Here is a 26413-nt window from a genome sequence, read left to right on the forward strand (position 1 = left end):
TAACCATCAACCTTTACCCTAACCTTAACCCCTAACCCTAACCTTAACCCAAAACCCTTACCTTTACCCTAACCCCTAACCCTTACCCTAACCTTAACATCTAACCCTTACTTTTACCCTAACCCCTAACCCTTAACCTAACCCTTAACCTTTACCCTAACCTTAACCCCTAGCCCTTACTTTTACCCTAACCCCTAATCTAACCCTTAACCTTTACCCTAACCCTAACCTTAACCCCTAACCTTTACCTTTACCCTAACCCCTAACCCCTAACCGAACCTTAACCCTAACCCTAACCCTTACCCTAACCCTTAACCTTTACCCTAAACCCTAACTCCTAATCCTACCCCAAAGCCTAAACCTTAAATTGCATTTGAACTTTTTATCACATGCAAAATGTCCTGACTTTTCAGATTTAGTTTTATCTTCCTATCTTGTCAGGACATTCTGGTCACATGTCAGGACATTCTGGTCCCTTGTCAGGACATTCTGGTCACATGTCAGGACATTCTGGTCCCTTGTCAGGACATTCTGGTCACATGTCAGGACATTCTAGTCACATGTCAGGACATTCTGGTCACATGTCAGGACATTCTGGTCCCTTGTCAGGACATTCTGGTCACATGTCAGGACATTCTAGTCACATGTCAGGACATTCTGGTCACATGTCAGGACATTCTGGTCACATGTCAGGACATTCTGGTCCCTTGTCAGGACATTCTGGTCACATGTCAGGACATTCTGGTCCCTTGTCAGGACATTCTGGTCACATGTCAGGACATTCTGGTCACATGTCAGGACATTCTGGTCACATGTCAGGACATTCTGGTCCCTTGTCAGGACATTCTGGTCACATGTCAGGCAGGACATTCTGGTCACATGTCAGGACATTCTGGTCACATGTCAGGACATTCTGGTCCCTTGTCAGGACATTCTGGTCACATGTCAGGACATTCTGGTCACATGTCAGGACATTCTGGTCACATGTCAGGACATTCTGGTCACATGTCAGGACATTCTGGTCACATGTCAGGACATTCTGGTCACATGTCAGGACATTCTGGTCACATGTCAGGACATTTAAAACAAAATACATAAAACAAGTAGGTCTAAACAAAATACATGATGTGACTTTACTTTTATGTATTTAGTAGATAATAAATCTGAAATGAAACACCATCACACTGACACAGAGTTACCATGAAACACCATCACACTGACACAGAGTTACCATGAAACACCATCACACTGACACAGAGTTACCATGAAACACCATCACACTGACACAGAGTTACCATGAAACACCATCACATTGACACAGAGTTACCATGAAACACCATCACACTGACACAGAGTTACCATGAAACACCATCACACTGACACAGAGTTACCATGTAACACCATCACACTGACACAGAGTTACCATGAAACACCATCACACTGACACAGAGTTACCATGAAACACCATCACATTGACACAGAGTTACCATGAAACACCATCACACTGACACAGAGTTACCATGAAACACCATCACATTGACACAGAGTTACCATGAAACACCATCACACTGACACAGAGTTACCATGAAACACCATCACACTGACACAGAGTTACCATGAAACACCATCACACTGACACAGAGTTACCATGAAACACCATCACATTGACACAGAGTTACCATGAAACACCATCACATTGACACAGAGTTACCATGAAACACCATCACATTGACACAGAGTTACCATGAAACACCATCACACTGACACAGAGTTACCATGAAACACCATCACACTGACACAGAGTTACCATGAAACACCATCACACTGACACAGAGTTACCATGAAACACCATCACATTGACACAGAGTTACCATGAAACACCATCACACTGACACAGAGTTACCATGAAACGCCATCACACTGACACAGAGTTACCATGAAACACCATCACACTGACACAGAGTTACCATGAAACACCATCACATTGACACAGAGTTACCATGAAACACCATCACACTGACACAGAGTTACCATGAAGCACCATCACATTGACACAGAGTTACCATGAAGCACCACCACATTGACACAGAGTTACCATGAAGCACCATCACATTGACACACAGTTACCATGAAACACCATCACATTGACACAGAGTTACCATGAAACACCATCACACTGACACAGAGTTACCATGAAACACCATCACACTGACACAGAGTTACCATGAAACACCATCACACTGACACAGAGTTACCATGAAACACCATCACATTGACACAGAGTTACCATGAAACACCATCACACTGACACAGAGTTACCATGAAACACCATCACACTGACACAGAGTTACCATGAAACACCATCACACTGACACAGAGTTACCATGAAACACCATCACACTGACACAGAGTTACCATGAAACACCATCACACTGACACAGAGTTACCATGAAACACCATCACACTGACACAGAGTTACCATGAAACACCATCACACTGACACAGAGTTACCATGAAACACCATCACACTGACACAGAGTTACCATGAAACACCATCACATTGACACAGAGTTACCATGAAACACCATCACACTGACACAGAGTTACCATGAAACACCATCACACTGACACTGAGTTACCATGTAACACCATCACACTGACACAGAGTTACCATGAAACACCATCACACTGACACAGAGTTACCATGAAACACCATCACATTGACACAGAGTTACCATGAAATACCATCACATTGACACAGAGTTACCATGAAACACCATCATATTGACACAGAGTTACCATGAAGCACCATCACATTGACACAGAGTTACCATGAAGCACCATCACATTGACACAGAGTTACCATGAAGCACCATCACATTGACACACAGTTACCATGAAACACCATCACATTGACAAGGAGTTACCATGAAACACCATCACACTGACACAGAGTTACCATGAAACACCATGACATTGACACAGAGCTACCATGAAACACCATCACACTGACACAGAGTTACCATGAAACACCATCACATTGACACAGACTTACCATGAAACACCATCACATTGACACAGAGTTACCATGAAACACCATCACACTGACACAGAGTTACCATGAAACACCATCACACTGACACAGAGTTACCATGAAACACCATCACACTGACACAGAGTTACCATGAAACACCATCACACTGACACAGAGTTACCATGAAACACCATCACATTGACACAGAGTTACCATGAAACACCATCACATTGACACAGAGTTACCATGAAACACCATCACACTGACACAGAGTTACCATGAAACACCATCACACTGACAGCTATTTGAGCTTTACGGATTGTGGCTGTTCAAAAATCTAAATGTGTATTTGAACCTAATAATGGTTGAATTTAAGGAGTTTAAGCTGCCTATCAATCGTTGTTTTTGAAACCAGTGGACAGCCAATGAAAAATGCACTCTTGCAACAGCTGCACAGTGCGGATCCCAGCCTATGGAACAACAGCTGCACAGTGCGGATCCCAGCCTATGGAACAACAGCTGCACAGTGCGGATCCCAGCCTATGGAACAACAGCTGCACAGTGTAGATCCCAGCCTATAGAATAACAGCTGCACAGTGTGGATCCCAGCCTATAGAATAACAGCTGCACAGTGTAGATCCCAGCCTATAGAATAACAGCTGCACAGTGTAGATCCCAGCCTATGGAACAACAGCTGCATAGTGTAGATTACAGCCTATGGAACAACAGATACACAGTGTGGATCCCAGCCTATGGAACAACAGATACACAGTGTGGATCCCAGCCTATGGAACAACAGCTGCACAGTGTGGATCCCAGCCTATGGAACAACAGCTGCACAGTGCGGATCCCAGCCTATGGAACAACAGCTGCACAGTGTGGATCCCAGCCTATGGAACAACAGCTGCATAGTGCAGATCCCAGCCTATGGAACAACAGCTGCATAGTGCCGATCCCAGCCTATGGAACAACAGCTGCACAGTGTGGATCCCAGCCTATGGAACAACAGCTGCACAGTGTGGATCCCAGCCTATGGAACAACAGCTGCACAGTGCGGATCCCAGCCTATGGAACAACAGCTGCACAGTGCGGATCCCAGCCTATGGAACAACAGCTGCACAGTGCGGATCCCAGCCTATGGAACAACAGCTGCACAGTGTGGATCCCAGCCTATGGAACAACAGCTGCACAGTACGGATCCCAGCCTATGGAACAACAGCTGCACAGTGTGGATCCCAGCCTATTGTAACGGCAGATTTCCTCCTCTTCGTCCGAAGAGGAGTAAGGATCGGACCAAGATGCGGCGTGGTAAGTGTTCATGACGATTTTAATAAGAAAAGCACTGAACACTATGAAATACAAAAACAATAAACGAATATGTGAAATAACCAAACCGAAACAGTACCGTGTGGCGACAAACACTCACACGGAAACAAACACCCACAAACCAACAGTGAAACCCAGGCTACCTAAATATGGTTCTCAATCAGGGACAACGATAAGCAGCTGCCTCTGATTGCGAACCATATCAGACCAAACACAGAAATAGAAAAAACATAGAAACACAAACATAGACTGCCCACCCCAACTCAAGCCCTGACCATACTAAATAAAGCCAAAACAAAGGAAATAAAGGTCAGAACGTGACACCTATGGAATAAAAGTGGGGCTTTTATTGCTCAATCTAATTCATCCTGATTTTTTTTTTAATCCATAGGCCTAATAGACACATAGGGCTCAAACTTCTGATAGACTTCATGGGACAATTTGTTGTTGCTACATCCATTTTTGGACTTATTCATGATATTCATGAAGTTTACATACACTTAGGTTGGAGTCATTGAAACTAGTTTTTCAACAACTACACAAATTTCTTGTTAATAAACTATAGTTTTGGCAAGTCGGTTAGGACATCTACTTTGTGCATGACACAGGTAATTTTTCCAACAATTGTTTACAGACATATTATTTAACTTATAATTCACTGTATCACAATTCCATTGGGTCAGAAGTTTACATACACTAAGTTGAATGTGCCTTTAAACAGCTTGGAAAATTCCAGAAAATGATGTCATGACTTTAGAAGTTGCTGATAGGCTAATTGACATAATTTGAGTCAATTGGAGGTGTAGCTGTGGATGTATTTCAAGGCCTACCATCAACCTCAGTGCCTCTTTGCTTAATATCACAGGAAAGTCAAATAAAATCAGCCAAGACCTCTGAAAAAAAATGGTGGACCTCCACAAGTCTGGTTCATCCTTGGGAGCAATTTCCAAAGGCCTGACGGTACCACGTTTATCTGTACAAACAATAGTATGCAACTATAAACTCCATGGGACCACGCAGCCGTCATACCGCTCAGGAAGGAGACGCCTTCTGTCTCCTAGAGATGAACGTACTTTGGTGCGAAAACTGCAAATCAATCCCAGAACAACAGCAATGGACCTTGTGAAGATGCTGGAGGAAACAGGTACAAAAGTATCTATATCCACAGTGAAATGAGTCCTATATCGACATAACCTGAAAGGCTGCTCAGCAAGGAAAAAGCCACTGCTCCAAAACCCCCATAAAAAAGCCAGACTACGGTTTGCAACTGCACATGAGGACAAAGATCGTACTTTTTGGAGAAATGTCCTCTGACCTCTGTCCTCAAAAATACAACTGTTTGGCGATAATGACCATCGTTATGTTTGTAGGAAAAAGGGGGAGGCTTGCAAGCCAAAGACCACCATCCCAACCATGAAGAACGGGGGTGGCAGCATCATGTTGTGGGGGTGCTTTGTTGCAGGAAGGACTGGTGCACTTCACAAAATAGATGGCATTATGAGGTAGGAAAATTATGTGGATGGAAAATTATGTGGATATATTGAAGCAACATCTCAAGACATCAGTCAGGAAGTTAAAGCTTGGTCGCAAATGGGTCTTCCAAATGGAAAATGACCCCAAGCATACTTCCAAAGTTGTGTCAAAATGGCTTAAGGACAACAAGGTCAAGGTATTGGAGTGGCCATCACAAAGCCCTGACCTCAATCCTATAGAAAATCTGTGGGCAGAACTGAAAAAGACTGTGAGCAAGGAGGCCTACAAACCTGACTCAGTTACACCAGATCTGTCAAGAGGAATGGGCCAAAATTCAACCAACTTATGTGGGAAGCTTGTGTAAGGCTACCCGAAACGTTTAACCCAAGTTAAACAATTTAAAGGCAATGCTACCAAATACTAATTGAGTATATGTAATCTTCTGACCCACTGGGAATGTGATGAAAGAAATAAAATCATTCTCTGTACTATTATTCAGACATTTCACATTCTTAAAATAAAGTGCTGATCCTAACTGACCTAAGACAGGGACTTTTTACTAGGATTAAATGTCAGGAATAGTGAAAAACTGAGTTTTAATATATTTGGCTACGATGTATGTAAACTTCCAACTTCAACTGTAAATACAGTAGAGGTCGACTGATTAATCGGAATGGCCGATTAATTAGGGCCGATTAATTAGGGCCGATTAATTAGGGCCGATTAATTAGGGCCGATTTCATTTTTTGCCGATTTTTTTAAATATTTTTTTACACCTTTATTTAATCTTTATTTAACTAGGCAAGTCAGTTAAGAACACATTCTTATTTTTAATGACGGCCTAGGAACGGTGGGTTAACTGCCTTGTTCAGGGGCAGAACGACAGATTTTTACCTTGTCAGCACGGAGGATTTAATCTTGCAACCGTACAGTTAACTAGTCCAACGCTCTAACCACCTGATTACATTGCACTCCACGAGGAGACTGCCTGTTACGCGAATGCAGTAAGCCATGGTAAGTTGCTAGCTAGCATTAAACTTATCTTACAAAAAAACAATAAATCAATCAATCAATCATAATTACCAGTTAACTACACATGGTTGATGATATTACTTGTTTATCTAGCGTGTCCTGCGTTGCATATAATCGATGCGGTGCGTATCGTTGCTCCAATGTGTACCTAACCATGAACATCAATGCCTTTCAATCAATACACAGAAGTATATATTTTTAAACCTGCATATTTAGCTAAAAGAAATCCAGGTTAGCAGGCAATATTAACCAGGTGAATATTGGCACAGAGTTCTGACCGCTGTGCCAATATCAGACTGCTCTGTGCCAATATCAGACCGCTGTGCCAATATCAGACCACTGTGCCAATATCAGACCACTGTGCCAATATCAGACCACTGTGTGCCAATATCAGACCACTGTGTGCCAATATCAGACCTGCTGCATGCCAATATCAGACCACTGTGCCAATATCAGACCACTGCGTGCCAATATCAGACCGCTGTCTGCCAATATCAGACCACTGTGCCAATATCAGACCGCTGTGCCAATACCAGACCACTGTGCCAATATCAGACCACTGTGCCAATATCAGACCACTGTGCCAATATCAGACCACTGCGTGCCAATATCAGACCGCTGTCTGCCAATATCAGACCACTGTGCCAATATCAGACCACTGCGTGCCAATATCAGACCACGGCGTGCCAATATCAGACTGCTGTGCCAATATCAGACCACTGCGTGCCAATATCAGACCAGATAGGTTATGCAACATCACATAAAGCCGGAAATGTAATACACCAATAGTAGCGTCTCGTCATATTTAGTCATTTAAATATGTATCGCTTTAAAACCGTCATCACATGTGCGCTTACACCTTCCTTTGGCTTTGTTTACCAACTGTAAGCTAGCTACTAGCTCAAACAGAACGTACGACCAAAGATTACACCTTCCTTTGGCTTTGTTTACCAACTGTAAACTAGCTACTAGCTCAAGCAGAATGTACGACCAAAGATTCTGGTAACCGTTCATCTGTGGTGTGACTGTTCGCTAGAAAGCTACTTACCAGCATGTGTTGTGAATGGATGCCGTGGTGTACATTTAACATTTGACATCGGACAGCAGTGGAGGCTTTTCATTTTATCTGGACAGACTGCAAAATTACAATCATGTCACACGGCGTGTGCCTTGCCCATTTCAAACTAATCTACTTCATCAATTGGGGAGAACATTCAATGGGTCTTGCCGGGTAGCTAATCCTGAAGGCGGATGCTGTACCATCATTGACAGTGGAGCTTGCAAGCGCTGACCATAATGGAAGTATCAGAGTTTGATGAGTCTGACACAGTAGTCAACACTTTGGGGGTTTCAGGGGGCTAACGTTAAATAATGCAACTGTGGCTGTGGCTGCTTTGACTTGCAAAAGGTATATTGTAGCATATACTGTTCAAAACCACACCTGAGAGTCTATATGATTTTAGTTCTTCCATCCTGAGTGGCACAGCGGTCTAAGGCACTGCATCTCAGTGCTAGAGGCGACACTACAGACCCTGGTGTGATCCCGGTCTGTATCACAACCGGCTGTGATCAGGAGTACCATAGGGCGGCGCACAATTGGCCCAGCATCGTCCGGGTTAGGGGAGGGTTTGGCTGGGCTACGCCGTCATTGTAAAATAAGAATTTGTTCTTAACTGACTTGCCTAGTTAAATAACGGTTAAACAATTATACATTTAAAAAATCCCTAAGACCCTGACATTAAGTCTGAGATGCTGCATCTACTTCCAGGCAACCGCCACAGCAGGAATGCTGTGATACAAAATAAGCTTTCTGGTCTCCAGTGCGTCTCCTTGGGCCAGGGTACAAGGCAAGGCTGGTTCTCAAGGCAACGCAGACAGGCTCCTGGATCTCCTCTTTAACGAGTTCACCAGGGCCGTGATCCAGCACTGTATGTGGGGAAGCTGTCCATCCCAGGACCCCTGTCTGCCCAGTGTGAGAGAGACCTGAGCTGTCCATCCCAGGACCCCTGTCTGCCCAGTGAGAGAGGCCTGAGCTGTCCATCCCAGGACCCCTGTCTGCCCAGTGTGAGAGACCTGAGCTGTCCATCCCAGGACCCCTGTCTGCCCAGTGAGAGAGACCTGAGCTGTCCATCCCAGGACCCCTGTCTGCCCAGTTTGAGAGGCCTGACAAGGAGGAGGCCATAGCTGGATTTGTCTTGGGGGTGACTGTCGCCAAGTGGCTGTCTGAAGACCCTGCTTGATTGAAGTGGGGTACATGGGACCCTTTCCATCAACAGAGCCTCTTCAACCTCAGGAGGCTAAAGACATTTGGCTTGTTACTTAAAACCCTCACAAACTTTTACAGATGCACAATTGAAAGCATCCTGTTGGGCTGTATCACCGCCTGGTACAGCAACTGCACCGCCCTCAACCACAAGGCTCTCCAGGGGGTGCCAAATGCATCACCGGGGGCAAACTACCTGCCCTCCAGGATACCTACAGCACCCGATGACATAGGAAGGCCAAAAATCATCAAGGACATCAACCACTCGAGCCACTGCCTGTCCATCCCACTATCATCCAGAAGGCGAGGTCAGTACAGGTACATCAAAGATGGGACCGAGAGACTGAAAAACAGTTTCTATCTCAAGCCATCATATACTGTACATATTACTGCACTGTCTGATCTAGAGGTACAAGCGTTACCCTACACCCGCAATAACATCTGCTAATCACGTGTATGTGACCAATAAAAATATGATTTGATTTGATCTGTCTCTGTAGTTGAAGTGCATTTCCTAAAGCATAAACTTGTACGTGAAATGGCATCATATTGTTACTCTGTAAAAAAAAATTAAAGCATTCAGACATGAGAGAAGTGTTAAAAATTGTACAAGTCAATGAGTCCTGCACACTGTAGGGTGGCCGGGTGGCATTACGAGGATAAATCAGTCTGATTAATTTCATGTTTAAGATTCTAATCCAGTATCCAATAGGATTCCTACAAAGTCTCCAGTAGATCACAACAACCCTGAGTAAAGAGCCTGAAAAAAAAAACACTTGATTCAACACAGAATACATCAGAAAAACCAGACGGAGAGGGTGGTGCTAGTTAAACCCTATTTCCCACAACGCCAGGAGGAAACAAACTCGCTCACCAAAGTTGGACAGGAAATAAATTAACAGTTCTCCTAGGGTCATAGTGTGCAATGCACAGTCATTGGTCTGTCAATCCTGCTGTCAGAGAGGTGAAATTGCTGCTGTGTAAGAGACATGGTTTGATCCAGATGTACAAACCTGAACTCTGGGAAATGAATGGTTTCAACACCTAAACCAAGACAAGGTCAAAGGGTAAGGGGTGTGACACTTTATAAAAGAGAGGATATGTCTGCACACAACCTCCCATTCATAGAGGTACCAGCTGAAATACACACAACCTCCCATCCATAGAGGTACCAGCTGAAATACACACAACCTCCCATTCATAGAGGTACCAGCTGAAATACACACAACCTCCCATTCATAGAGGTACCAGCTGAAATACACACAATCCCCCATTCATAGAGGTACCAGCTGAAATACACACAACCTCCCATTCATAGAAGTACCAGCTGAAATACACACAACCTCCCATTCATAGAGGTACCAGCTGAAATACACACAACCTCCCATTCATAGAAGTACCAGCTGAAATACACACAACCTCCCATTCATAGAGGTACCATCTGAATTGCAGTGTTTGTGGCGATGGCTTACATCTAAACGATTACCAAGACAAGTTGGATCGATTATATCAATTATTCCCTCCCTCAATCCAATTCAGAATATCAACATATCCCACATCCAATGGACAGCCTTGATACTATCAGAGCAAAATATGTTAATGCTAGGATTATTATCATGGGTGATTTAAACAATGTTCATGTGTCTGGACTTAATGGGAATGGATTACAACCCCTTGTTAACATTCCAACAAGACAGAATGCCATCCTTGACTTTTATAATACCCCTAACAACAATGAGTATGTTTACATGCACACAAATAATTCAATATTAAACTGAATAAGGCCGATTATGCATTAGTCACATAAACACATTAGTCTGCTTATCTTAACCGGTGTACGGTGAAAATCAAAGTAAGCATATATGCCGATTAAAATGCAATGGTATTCTGAGCAATCTTTCTAATTAGGACATGTAAATATCTTAATCGGCATCCCAGCTGTGTATTTCATCTGCGCTTGTGCCAGCACCTGTAGTGCAAGTCTCCCTCTTGGCATTGAGAGAAATCCAAGAGTGTGCAAAGCTGTCATAAAGGCAAAGGGTGGCTACTCTGAAGAATCTAAAATCTAAAATATATTTAGATTTGTTTAACACTTTTTTGGTTACTACATGATTCCATATGTGTTATTTCATAGTTTTGAAGTTGTCACTATTATTCTACCATGTAGAAAATAGTAAAATAAAGAAAAAACCTTGAATGAGTAGGTGTGTCCAAACTTTGACTGGTACTGAATACAGTTGAAGTCTGAAGTTTACATACACCTTAGCCAAATACCGTACATTTAAACTCAGTTTTTCACAATTCCTGACATTTAATCGGAGTAAAAAATTCCCTGTCTTAGGTCAGTTAGGATCACCACTTTATTTTAAGAATGTGAAATGTCAGAATAATAGCAGAGAGAATTATTTATTTCAGCTTTTATTTTTTTCATCACATTCCCAGTGGGTCAGAAGTTTACATACAATCATTAGTATTTGGTAGCATTGCCTTTAATTTCTTTAACTCGGGTCAAACGTTTCGGGTAGACTTCCAAAAGCTTCCCACAACAAGTTGGGTGAATTTTGGCCCATTCCTCCTGACAGAGCTGGTGTAACTGAGTCAGGTTTGAAGGCCTCCTTGCTCACACAAGCTTTTTCAGTTCTGCCCACAGATTTTCTATAGGATTGAGGTCAGGGCTTTGTGATGGCCACTCCAACACCTTGACTTTGTTGTCCTTAAGCCATTTTGCCACAACGTTGGAACTATGCTTGGTGTCATTGTCCATTTGGAAGACCCATTTGCGACCAAACTTTAAATTCCTGACTGATGTCTTGAGATGTTGCTTCAATATATCCACATAATTCCTACCTTGTGAAGTGCACCAGTCCCTCCTGCAGCAAAGCACCCCCACAAAATGATGCTGCCACCCCGGTGCTTCACGGTTGGGGTGGTGTTCTTCGGCTTGCAAGCCTCCCCCTTTCTCCTCCAAACATAACGATGGTCATTTTGGCCAAACAGTTCTAATTTTGTTTCATCAGATGAGAGGACATTTCTCCAAAAAGTACGATCTTTGTCCCCATGTGCAGTTGCAAATTGTAGTCTGGCTTTTTTATGGCGGTTTTGGAGCAGTGGCTTCTTCCTTGCTGAGCAGCCTTTCAGGTTATGTCGATATAGGACTCATTTCACTGTGGATATACTGTAGATACTTTTGGACCTGTTTCCTCCAGCGTCTTCACAAAGTCCTTTGCTGTTGTTCTGGGATTGATTTGCACTTTTTTCACACCAAAGTATGTTCATCTCTAGGAGACAGAACGCGTCTCCTTCCTGAGCGTTATGACGGCTGCGTGGCCCCATGGAGTTTATACTTGCGTACTATTGTTTGTACTGATGAACGTGGTACCTTCAGGCATTTGGAAATTGCTCCCAAGGATGAACCAGACTTGTTGAGGTCTAAAAAAAATGTCTGAGGTCTTGGCTGATTTCTTTTTATTTTCCCATGATGTCAAGCAAAGAGGCACTGAGTTTGAAGGTAGGCCTTGAAATACATCCACAGGTACACCTCCAATTGACTCAAATTATGTCAATTAGCCTATCAGAAGCTTCTAAAGCCATTACATCATTTTCTGGAATTTCCAAGCTGTTTAAAGGCACAGTCAACTTGGTGTATGTAAACTTCTGACTCACTGGAATTGTGATACAGTGAATTATAAGTGAAATAATCTGTCTGTAAATAATTGTTGGAAAAATTACTTGTGTCATGCACAAAGTAGATGTCCTAACCGACTTGCCAAAACTATAGTTTATTAACAAGAAATTTGTGGAGTGGTTGAAAAACTAGTTTTAATGACTCCAACCTAAGTGTATGTAAACTTCCAACTTCAACTGTATGTACATACTTTCTACTCATCTACCAATAGGTGCCCTTCTCTGCAGACATCACAAAACCTCCCTGGTGTTTGTTGTTGAATCTGTGTTTGAAATTCAGATAATTGTACAGAGATACAGCGATGAGGTAGGCATTCAAAAATCATGTTAAACACTATTACTGCACACAGAGTGAATCCATGCAACTTATTATGTTGTTATGCAATCTCCTGAACTTATTTAGACTTGCCATACTTATTGACTCAAGACATTTCAGCTTTTCATTTTTAATTCATTTGTACAAATTTCTAAAAACATAACTCCACTTTGACATTATGGGTTGTTGTATCTAGTCCAGTGACAAACTATCTCCATTTAATCCATTTTAAATGCAGGTTGTAACACAACTAAATGAGGAAAAACATATTGACCCATGTTTTCCCCTCAAGGCCCCCAATATAAGCCAGATCATTTTGCGCAACAAAAAAAACTAAAACAAGTTAGACAGTCCCACTAGGCAAAAAAATGATTTGTTTGGCAATCTCAAGGCCCTCAGTTTGGAGACATGTTGGCTATAACCAAGCATAACGCACGCGCTGCGGTTAGAAGAGAATGACTTGTATGATTTCAACTATTTTATTGTCAGTGGCCTTATCTCTGCGGTCCCGTAATTACATACCAGTCTACTCTTCAGAAGCAGTCTGTGAAATTTAAAAAATAACCAAAAGAAACAGCCTACTTAAACAAGTTAACTGCATTTGGATAAGCAAACGTCAGATACAGCAGGGTACACCAACTGGCCCACGGGTGATTTTTGTTTGCCCCCCCCCCCCCCCCCCCCCCCCCCAAAGTGCTTATGTTGTTGACATTAAACACTGTAAAAACACCAGCAAATCAGCTCCAAGAGATTTTAATTTTGGAAATGTGTTCCCAATGTATTCCTTGCATAATAGAGAGATAGGTGTGATCGTATACATATGTAAGCAAGGTTTGAAATGATTATTTTTGGGCGGTCAACCCCCCCCCCCCCCCCCCCCCCCTCTCAAAAAGAAAATAAAAATAAAGACAAAAAGCATTATAGGCCTAAACGAATATGTTCGATATCCTTATAACTCTGTTAGTCTACAACAGTGAGTTTTAACGTTTGAGAGGTCCTAGGACGAGCGTAAACATTTCTCTCTCCGAGTTCGTTTGTTAATCGCAACAAAGACTCCAACATAAACAGCCATGGGATAACTTTTATCTGTTCCAGGCAAATTCAGCTTGTTTCTTTGTACCGATAACATTATCAATTTACCTGATTTGAGTTATTGACGGGATCCCGACAATAGTCTTTCCCAACTCGACTGGCCTTCGGACACGCTTGTTGATTAAAATTTCCGGATCATTATCGCAAAAAATTGGATGATTCTCGGTGTATTACAATGGACCTGAGGATCAGCACACAAGGAAAAAAGTTCCAATGTAATTTTTACATCACATCCCGCTTCCGGCCCATAGAGGGAGAAGGAGGTGCGACCATGGGCGCAACATGGGCTCATGCGCACGGTCGCTATTTGGGATATTTGTCTAGGCTATATGACTCCTGTTCCGTTAGGCACTGGAGCACGCATTTTAAGGCAAATTCACGTGATAAATGTAGGCCTAACCTAAACCTATACTAATCAAGTTTGAGGCCAGTTTCCCTAAATTCCCTAAAATCAGTGATGCCTCTGATGTCATCCCATATTATGGGATGGGGGCTCAAGCGTTTCTAACTAACCTTCTAATCTAGAATAGCCTCAATCATAATCCCTAATCTTCCATTAACGACACAGAGAGCCTTTTTCAAAATGACTCTGTCAAGGCAACCAACCTACAGACGTAGGGCCTTAATTTAATAATTTATTTTAAGCAGGAAATGCAAACGTGTGATGCATCTAAGTTTTAAAAAAGATTCTGAAGTTTGCAATTTCCACTTTAAAATGTCAAATTTGTATGAACCCCATTCAAACATTTCTGTTAATTATAATCTACATAATAATTCAAATTTCCTGTGGCTGGAGGATTATTTTCCTGCTGTAGCAAACTGGCTCAAATTAAGATCCTACACCTGTACTGTATAGACCCGCTCTGAGTGTCCAGAAACCCCACTTCCAGTCTAGGCCAGCTGTCCAATAAAATCCTACTTGTCATCATCAGAGTGCACCTTGTCAGTGTTTATTTGGAATTGCTCTCTAACATTGCATTCAAATTAAATTCAGAGTTTAGCCAAAGATAGCAGTGCTGAACATGTTTAATAGCTTTTCACAATTAATAGCCCCAACCAACAATACACATTACATTAAGAGTGAAGGTTGTTGAACACAGTCTCAAGCACTTTAGTGATGGCGCCTATAGGTGAGGGAGATGTTTTTTGCAGCCCCATTTAATAAAACTTCCTTCCTGGATTGGCACCCTACCAGAATGCAATCACACGACTAGAGTAGACAACATGAGTTATCTGGAACACAATAAGTGTTTGGTTTTTGTTCATTGCTAAATGCAATTATTTTGATGTGAGGTTGTCCCTTATTAAATCTGCTTAGGTTAGTGCTGATCTATGATCAGGTCTCCCCTGTTCATGTAATCATATTCATTATGATCCAAAAGGTGAAACTGATCCTAGATCAGCACTCATACTCTGAGATGCTTTATGTACTGTGTATAGGCCCTGGTAAACAAAACAAAAACGTTTTAGAAGTGTCGCGTCCACTTTGAACAGCAGAGGACAGTATAACCTAACAGCAAAGGAGATTCAAACTCTGTAACCCATGAAGTGTTTTCTTCCTCCACTCCCACGTCTCCACATGCCGTGTCATGAGGTTTCCCCTCAGGGATGATGTAATAACCATCTCCACATGTTTTTTTTTTGTTGTTGATGATTGGTTCCCCTAAAAACGCACAGGGCCTAGAAGATGGAAACACCCAGCACTGAGTGGAAGAATACAGTACACAACATCACTAGTAAACAGTGGTATTTATTTCTACTCATTGAGACCACAAGAGCAAAAGATAAGACATTTCGTCCGTCGTCTTGGTGGGGGAACACACTGAACCGTTCAGGGGAAGGAATATGCCTATTTGATGTCCTGTTTCAGTTATGTATTATGATCTGAATCCTACATTGAATAAATGTTGCCTCTATGAAGAATAAGGATTGCAATATTGAAAGAAATGATTGGCTTTATCTTTATAGGCCTGTACCAAACAGATTGGACTCCAAACTGGTAACAAGGTTGTAACAAGGTGGTAACAAGGCGGTAACAGGGTGGTAACAGGGTGGTAACAGGGTGGTAACAAGGAGGGTAACAGGGTGGTAACCGGGTGGCAACAAGGTGGTAACAGGGTGGTAACAGGGTGATAGCAGGGAGGTAACAGGGTGGTAACAAGGGGGTAACAAGGGGGTAACAAGGTGGTAACAGGGTGGTAACAGGGTGGTAGCAGGGTGGTAACAGGGTGGTAACAAGGTGGTAACAAGGGGGTAACAAGGTGGTAACAGGGTGGTAACAAGGGGGTAACAAGGTGGTAACAAGGTGGTAACAGGGTGGTAACAGGGTGGTAACAAGGTGGTAACAGGATATTAAATGGGTAGTTCACCTAAATGACAGAACGTTGGTTTCCGTACCCTGTAAGCAGGCTAAGATAGACAGCATAATTGATTAGGTGTTGTTTACCTGGCCACTGTCTCCAAAATGTTCATCTGTGTGCCAAAAAACAATGCAAGTCAATATCCCGATAATAATTTGTTGTTTTTCATGTCCAAATCATCCAAAAGTGTCCTAAATTGATTGTAGTGTAGCTCAATATGGCTACTTAAAGATGATTTGGGCATGAAATGTGAAAACTGCTAATATGTAAATAACAGATAAGTACAATCTTAAAACAGACTGTAAAATAAGCAGTTTATAATTAATAATGTCAAATTCAAAACAGCATTACTCATGATCCTTTCATCAGTTACGCAGAAAGTATGACGTTTCCAGGATGACAAAATTGACGTTATGCGGATTGCATGAGGACTGAGGTTCAGTGCTACTAGATTGTAGCAAGAAACCTAGTAATGTCAGATTTAGAGTCATTTACATGGAACTTCCTATGAGTTACATCACAGTGTTACATCACTGACTGGCTTCTGTTGTCACAGCGTAAAATTTAGATCAGATTAGGCCTTCACAGCAGCAGTCGCTCGGTGAATTTATACAGTTGAGTCATATTTCATAGGGATTTTCAGGTTAGTTAATTGTGATACAGTATTACAGTCCATTCTTAATTATTCTAAGGGCAATATCTGAGGTATGCATCTGCATCATATCTTCTGACAAATCAGAGCACAGTCCAGGAAGGAAAGACTTTCTGCCTATCACATTAGGATCAGAACATTTGTGGTAGTAGATCATAGATCTAGAGCTGAAATCTAGCATCATGGGAAATCCTGCACCCTCTGATCACTTGCAGTTTTTGGGCGTCCCAGCTCTCTCAATGTGATTCCTTCAGCTGTCGTATTTACTTTCTGGAGAAGATAACGGTGGATAATGGTGGATAATGGTGGATAATGGTGGATAATGGGGATGACGGTGGATAATGGCGGCTAATGGTGGCTAATGATGGATGATGGTGGATAATGGGGATAATGGTGGATAATGGGGATAATGGTGGATAATGGGGATAATGGTGAATGGTGGTGGATAATGAGGATAATGGTGGATAATGGTGGATAATGGTGGATAATGGTGGATAATGGTGGTGTCTAATGCCTCGTCAACTGTAGCCCTCCTAGTTGAACACAGGCCTACTGTTGACCACATGGTCTTCAGCACAAACTCTCTTGATGTAGAGGTGTTATGTTATTTGTTACCTGGCATGATGACTCCTTGTTGTCCCCAGGCCACCTGGCCGTGCTGCTGCTCCAGTTTCAATTGTTCTGCCTGCGGCTATGGAACCCTGACCTGTTCACTGTGATTACTATTATTTGACCATGCTGGTCATTTATGAACATTTGACAATCTTGGCCATGTTCTGTTATAATCTCCACCCGGCACAGCCAGAAGAGGACTGGCCACCCCTCATAGTCTGGTTTCTCTCTAGGATTCTTCCTAGCTTCTGGCCTTTCTAGGGAGTTTTTCCTAGCCACCGTGCTTCTACACATTGCTTGCTGTTTGGGGTTTTAGAATGGGTTTCTGTACAGCACTTTGAGATATCAGCTGATGTACGAAGGGCTATATAAATACATTTTATTTGATTTAATTTATTTCATAGTTTCAGATGATTAAATTGTTGTGAGTTCACCATTTAGACCGTTTAGTCGGTCTAGGTTAGAGTTAGGCCACTACCAGACACGATACATTATACGTTCCCATAACCTGTGCCATTCTACGTTCCCATAACCTGTGCCATTCTAAATGAACATAACCTGTGCCATTCTAAGTTACCATAACCTGTGCTATTCTAAGTTACCATAACCTGTGCCATTCTAAGTTACCATAACCTGTGCCATTCTAAGTTACCATAACCTGTGCCATTCTAAGTTACCATAACCTGTGCCATTCTAAGTTACCATAACCTGTGCCATTCTAAATGAACATAACCTGTGCCATTCTACATTAACATAACCTGTGCCATTCTAAGTTACCATAACCTGTGCCATTCTAAGTTACCATAACCTGTGCCATTCTAAGTTACCATAACCTGTGCCATTCTAAGTTACCATAACCTGTGCCATTCTAAATGAACATAACCTGTGCCATTCTACATTAACATAACCTGTGCCATTCTAAGTTACCATAACCTGTGCCATTCTAAGTTACCATAACCTGTGCCATTCTAAGTTACCATAACCTGTGCCATTCTAAATGAACATAACCTGTGCCATTCTAAATTAACATAACCTGTGCCATTCTACGTTCCCATAACCTGTGCCATTCTAAGTTCCCATAACCTGTGCCATTCTAAGTTAACATAACCTGTGCCATTCTAAGTTACCATAACCTGTGCCATTCTAAGTTACCATAACCTGTGCCATTCTAAGTTCCCATAACCTGTGCCATTCTAAGTTACCATAACCTATGCCATTCTAAGTTACCATAACCTGTGCCATTCTAAGTTACCATAACTTTTGGAGATCTTTTTACTGAGAAGACTTTGTGAGCGTGACACACATGCCAATCATTGTTGACCACATCCTTTCATAATGGAATGTGATGGAATGTAAGAAAGAGGAAGTGCTCTGACTTCTAAAGTTGCTGTTGGTCACAGGCCGACTATAGTCCCCTGCACAGCTTTCCCATTAGGCTGGGCTGGGTGTGTTCATGAGGGAGTGTTTTCATAAAGAATAATACAATGGCATGAGTGATAGGGAGCGATGAGAATGTATTGCATCGATACTGAACTTCTCACTGGAGGCCAAATTTCTTTGACTGACTTGCAAACTAAAAGGTTTAGTCACGTCTCAAACAATTTCAAGAATGAACATCAGAAATGTCAAGAAGCAATAATTGACCATTTTATTATCTGATTAAGTGACACACCTTTGGCACAACATTAACTATTCTTATTGCCTTTAATAAAATATTAACATAGCATTCTCACACTACCATTATACAAACCATTTTGTTCATACCATAATGAACTATACAGGAAGCAGCCCAACAGGGATTTTCTAGCATACAAGCCCATTGTTTACCAGACCATTTTTTCTCAACAATTTATTTTTCCTTGTCACTCCTATTATTATTATTATTATTATATATATATTTTTTAAAGTCACTTTGCACAACTTTACATAAGTCCTATTGACTAAAGATGGACCAGACCATCTGGCCTGTCTGTCCCTGCTGTCCAATATAAAGAACAGTCCACATCCAACATCAGGAATGGTGTTCTGTTAGATACTATAATCAGACAAACATGCTTAACTAAACTTGATGCAGCAGGTTACCGTGTTACCTAGGGCCAACGTAACTGTCTGCAGTAGGATACCGTGTTACCTAGGGCCACTGTTACTGTCTGCAGTAGGATACCGTTACTGTCTGCAGTGGGATACCGTTACTGTCTGCAGTAGGATACCGTGTTACCTAGGGCCAACGTAACTGTCTGCAGTAGGATACTGTGTTACCTAGGGCCACTGTTACTGTCTGCAGTAGGATACCGTGTTACCTAGGGCCACTGTTACTGTCTGCAGTAGGATACCGTGTTACCTAGGGCCACTGTTACTGTCTGCAGTAGGATACCGTGTTACCTAGGTCCACTGTTACTGTCTGCAGTAGGATACCGTGTTACCTAGGGCCACTGTTACTGTCTACAGTAGGATTCCGTGTTACCTAGGGCCAACGTAACTGTCTGCAGTAGGATAGCATGTTACCTAGGGCCACTGTTACTGTCTGCAGTAGGATACCGTGTTACCTAGGGCCACTGTTACTGTCTGCAGTAGGATACTGTGTTACCTAGGGCCACTGTTACTGTCTGCAGTAGGATACTGTGTTACCTAGGGCCAACATTACTGTCTGCAGTAGGATACTGTGTTACCTAGGGCCAACGTTACTGTCTGCAGTAGGATACCGTTACTGTCTGCAGTAGGATACCGTTACTGTCTGCAGTAGGATACCGTGTTACCTATGGCCACTGTTACTGTCTGCAGTAGGATACCGTGTTACCTAGGGCCACTGTTACTGTCTGCAGTAGGATACCGTGTTACCTAGGGCCACTGTTACTGTCTGCAGTAGGATACCGTGTTACCTAGGGCCACTGTTACTGTCTGCAGTAGGATACCGTGTTACCTAGGGCCACTGTTACTGTCTACAGTAGGATTCCGTGTTACCTAGGGCCACTGTTACTGTCTGCAGTAGGATACCGTGTTACCTAGGGCCACTGTTACTGTCTGCAGTAGGATACCGTGTTACCTAGGGCCAACTTTACTGTCTGCAGTAGGATATGTGTTACCTAGGGCCACGGTTACTGTCTGCAGTAGGATATCGTGTTACCTAGGGCCACGGTTACTGTCTGCAGTAGGATATCGTGTTACCTAGCGCTAGGCTACCGTTACTGTCTGCAGTAGGATACCGTGTTACCTAGGGCCAACGTTACTGTCTGCAGTAGTATACCGTGTTACCTAGGGCCACGGTTACTGTCTGCAGTAGGATACCGTGTTACCTAGGGCCACCGTTACGGTCTGCAGTAGGATACTGTGTTACCTAGGGCCACGGTTACTGTCTGCAGTAGGATACTGTGTTACCTAGGGCCACTGTTACTGTCTGCAGTAGGATACCGTGTTACCTAGGGCCACGGTTACTGTCTGCAGTAGGATACTGTGTTACCTAGGGCCACGGTTACTGTCTGCAGTAGGATATCGTGTTACCTAGGGCCACTGTTACTGTCTACAGTAGGATAACGTTACTGTCTGCAGTAGGATATTGTGTTACCTAGGGCCACGGTTACTGTCTGCAGTAGGATACCGTTACTGTCTGCAGTAGGATATCGTGTTACCTAGGGCCACGGTTACTGTCTGCAGTAGGATACCGTTACTGTCTGCAGTAGGATATCGTGTTACCTAGGGCCACGGTTACTGTCTGCAGTAGGATACCGTTACTGTCTGCAGTAGGATATCGTGTTACCTAGGGCCACTGTTACTGCATGTCTCCCCATTGTGGTCAAATGCATCATTAATGTTGAATGTTTTAAAATGTGACAAAACAACATTTGTGTAAAAGACCCTGCTGTATATTATAGTGTAACAGACATCACACTGCTGTGTATTATAGTGTAACAGACATCACACTGCTGTGTATTATATTGTAACAGACATCACACTGCTGTGTATTATAGTGTAACAGACATCACACTACTGTGTATTATGGTGTAACAGACAACACACTACTGTGTATTGTAGTGTACCAGACAACACACTACTGTGTATTGTAGTGTAACAGACATCACACTACTGTGTATTATAGTGTAACAGACAACACACAACTGTGTATTATAGTGTAACAGACATCACACTACTGTGTATTATAGTGTAACAGACATCACACTACTGTGTATTATAGTGTAACAGACATCACACTACTGTGTATTATAGTGTAACAGTCATCACACTACTGTGTATTATAGTGCACACTGCTGTGTATTATAGTGTAACAGACATCACACTACTGTGTATTGTAGTGTAACAGACATCACACTACTGTGTATTGTAGTGTAACAGACATCACACTACTGTGTATTGTAGTGTAACAGACATCACACTACTGTGTATTATAATGTAATAGACATCACACTACTGTGTATTATAGTGTAACAGACATCACACTACTGTGTATTATAGTGTAACAGACAACACACTACTGTGTATTATAGTGTAACAGACATCACACTACTGTGTATTATAGTGTAACAGACATCACACTACTGTGTATTATAGTGCACACTGCTGTGTATTATAGTGTAACAGACATCACACTACTGTGTATTGTAGTGTAACAGGCATCACACTACTGTGTATTATAGTGTAACAGACATCACACTACTGTGTATTATAGTGTAACAGACATCACACTACTGTGTATTGTAGTGTAACAGACATCACACTACTGTGTATTGTAGTGTAACAGACATCACACTACTGTGTATTGTAGTGTAACAGACATCACACTACTGTGTATTATAGTGTAACAGACATCACACTACTGTGTATTATAGTGTAACAGACATCACACTACTGTGTATTGTAGTGTAACAGACATCACACTACTGTGTATTGTAGTGTAACAGACTTCACACTACTGTGTATTGTAGTGTAACAGACATCACACTACTGTGTATTATAGTGTAACAGACATCACACTGCTTTCTTACCAGTACCACTTCCCCCCTGACCAGATTTAACCAAGACTGGATCTCAAAACCTCTGTTTTGCAAACTCACGTGTCCCCCCCCCCCCCCCTCCCCCCTGCTTGACAAAGTCTTGTCCAGCTATGCCACCGAAAATCTGGCAAAACTTTAAGATGATTCATTTCCTATTTGAATGATCTGAAAAATCATATAATGAATATTCTGAGAATTAGTGTATATATATATATTCTCTTTTTACACTAGGATTATGACTCTCACACTCAACAATACATGACAGTATGAGAATATTTGGTCATTATCAGTCCTCCATAGAACTCTGCATTTCCTCCCATGTTGTGCAAAAGTACATAGGAATCTCTCCACTAATCTCTCTGCACACACCCTCCCTTTATGCAAGTTGAGACACTTCTTCTCAGATACTTTACACCCTCCTTCCTGGGGAACTTTTCTGTCAATCGGCTTCCTCTCCCTGCTGTCTCTCACCCCCACCCCCCCCCCCCCTCCCCCTCACCCAGGAAGGAGGGTGTAACTCTTCTCTTCCTCTCCAGTTTCTATCCAATGGACCGCCTTGAATCTTTTTGTATTCTAGAGAGGAGTGAGTCACAGCGTTGGAATGCCAGTTGATTTGAATTGAGAGGGTTAATGGAGTGGAGGAGGGTTCGGGATAAAGAGGGGGCAGTCCTGTCTGTGTAAGATCTATCACGCAACAGGAAGCAATGCAGGGAGTTTCCGTAATCAACGACCTCTCTTCCCCCATGTAAAGACGTGGGCAGCGAGCCACAACTTCCGATGGGCCAACTGCTTCTGTGTAACAGCTGCAACCACTGACATCTTCATATCACGGTTGGGGGGTCAATTCCAATTGTGAAGTCAGTCAATTCATGAAGTGATTTAAAAAATTTAAATTCCAAAATGGAAAAAAACGTTTGAAATAAAATCACTTCTCCTTTTCAGTTTATTGAGAAATTATTGAAAAGAAATGTATTTGAACTAACTTAAATTTGAATTGACCAGATTCGTGCCCCACCCACGTCGTTGCAGTAACTTGAACTGTCTCTGTCTCACACGCACACATTTAGGTAACCCGAGGTTAGAAAAATATGTGTGTGTGTGTGTGTGTGTGTGTGTGTGTGTGTGTGTGTGTGTGTGTGTGTGTGTGTGTGTGTGTGTGTGTGTGTGTGTGTGTGTGTGTGTGTGTGTGTGTGTGTGTGTGTGTGTGTGTGTGTGTGTGTTTTATCATAATGAGACAGGATATCAAACGTAAACAGAAGGTTTTGTACACTGTAACTTTTTAGGACTTGACCATCAAACGATGTCCCCGGTATCAGTAAGAATAGTGGTCAGATAAAAGGCCTTTGGGTTAACAGAGGACACCACTCAGCATGTCACACAGTAAGCAGGGGCCTTCAATGGCTTTCTTATGTAATGTTTAGCCATGCAGTTCTAATATATCCAACTGTAGTAAACCCAAACAGCAAAAGCAAGGGACCAAGAGGGAAAAGTGATTCAACATGCAACCTTTACTTCATTTAAACAGATTTAAAAGTGTTGTTATGAGGTTAAAATCGCAGTGCTATTATTTTTTTCAGGACGGATATTGCCTTTTTAAGCTTCTGCTTTTCTGTAAAAAAAACAACAACATTAGGTTGTTTACATAAACACAGTGAGTTTAGATACACAGAACACTCACGCATACACAGAACAATCACGCATACACAGAACACTCACACATACAGAACACTCACACATACAGAACACTCAGACATACACAAAACACTCACACACACACAGAACTTTCATACACACAGAACACTCACACACACAGAACCTTCACACATACACAGAACACTCACACATACACAGAACACTCACACATACACAGAACACTCACACACACAGAACCCGCACACATACACAGAACACTCACACATACACAGAACACTCACACACACAGAACACTCACACACACACAGAACACTCACACACACAGAACACTCACACATACACAGAACACTCACACACACAGAACCCTCACACACACACAGAACCCTCACACATACACAGAACACTCACACATACACAGAATACTCACACACACACAGAACCCTCACACATACACAGAACACTCACACATACACAGAACACTCACACACACAGAACCCTCACACACACACAGAACCCTCACACATACACAGAACACTCACACATACACAGAACACTCACACATACACAGAACCCTCACACATACACAGAACACTCACACATACACAGAACACTCACACACACACAGAACACTCACACATACACAGAACACTCACACACACAGAACCTTCACACATACACAGAACCCTCACACATACACAGAACACTCACACATACACAGAACACTCACACATACACAGAACACTCACACACACAGAACCCTCACATACACAGAACCCTCACACATACACAGAACACTCACACATACACAGAACACTCACACATACACAGAACACTCACACACACAGAACCCTCACATACACAGAACCCTCACACATACACAGAACACTCACACATACACAGAACACTCACACACACACAGAACACTCACACATACACAAAACACTCAAACATACACAGAACACTCACACATACACAGGACATGTGGATTTTAGAGTCAACCTAGAGTAGTCGTAATAATAAATCAAATCAACGTTTACTCCTATTCGTCACAGTCAAAGCAAAATCAAATATATAACAGTATAAAAAGCAGTATAAACAGTATAAATTATGAAATGTGCTATGTCAAGGATTAATGTTATTCCCAAGAAATATAGTGAATAGTGGCAGCAGTTTAAATACATAGTATTAAATAGTACACCATTGTTGTGTGTGTTTGTAATAGCAGCTCTTCAGTAGTCTAGTAGTAGAAATAGTAACACTCAGCATTACGGCGATAGATTGGGGATAAGGCCCTGCAATAGAGTAGCATCCTGTCCATGTACGTCAAGCTGCCTCACGCTACAGAAACAGGGGATAGTAGGTAGCATCCTGTCCATGTACGTCAAGCTGCCTCACGCTACAGAAACAGGAGACGGTAGGTAGCATTCAGCATATAACACCATAGTACCCTCCAAACTCGTCATTAAGCTTGAGACCCTGGGTCTCGACCCCGCCCTGTGCAACTGGGTCCGGGACTTCCTGATGGGCCGTCCCCAGTGGTGAGGGTAAGAAACAACATCTCCACCCTGCTGATCCTCAACACCTGTGGCCCCACAAGGGTGCCTGCTCAGCCCCCTCCTGTACTCCCTGTTCACCCAATGACTGCTTGGCCATGCACGCCTCCAACTCAATCATCAAGTTTGCAGACGACACTACAGTGGGAGGCTTGATTACCAACAATGACAAGACGGCCTACAGGGAGGTAGTGAGGGCTCTGGGAGTGTGGTGTCAGGAAAATAACCTCACACTCAATGTCAGCAAAACAAAGGAGATGATCATGGAAACAGCAGAGGGAGCACCCCCCTATCCACATCGACGGGACAGTAGATGAGAAGGTGGAAAGTTTTAAGTACCTCGGCGTACACATCACA

The 26413-nt window shown here is 42.5% G+C and overlaps 1 protein-coding gene across 3 annotated transcripts in view; it reads right to left on the bottom strand.

The window, feature by feature from the left end:
* LOC139410587 (discoidin domain receptor family, member 2, like) overlaps nucleotides 1–14405 on the bottom strand; it is a 55671-nt gene extending 41266 nt beyond the window's left edge. For all 3 annotated transcript variants that reach the window (XM_071155884.1, XM_071155883.1, XM_071155882.1), the window contains exon 1: nucleotides 14269–14405. The gene's annotated coding sequence lies outside the window, so the exon portion shown is untranslated. The remainder of the gene's footprint in view (nucleotides 1–14268) is intronic.
* Nucleotides 14406–26413: the final 12008 nt, after the last annotated feature.

This window comes from Oncorhynchus clarkii, chromosome 6, assembly GCF_045791955.1.
Source record: "Oncorhynchus clarkii lewisi isolate Uvic-CL-2024 chromosome 6, UVic_Ocla_1.0, whole genome shotgun sequence".
In the NCBI taxonomy this organism is placed as follows: Eukaryota; Metazoa; Chordata; class Actinopteri; order Salmoniformes; family Salmonidae; genus Oncorhynchus; species Oncorhynchus clarkii.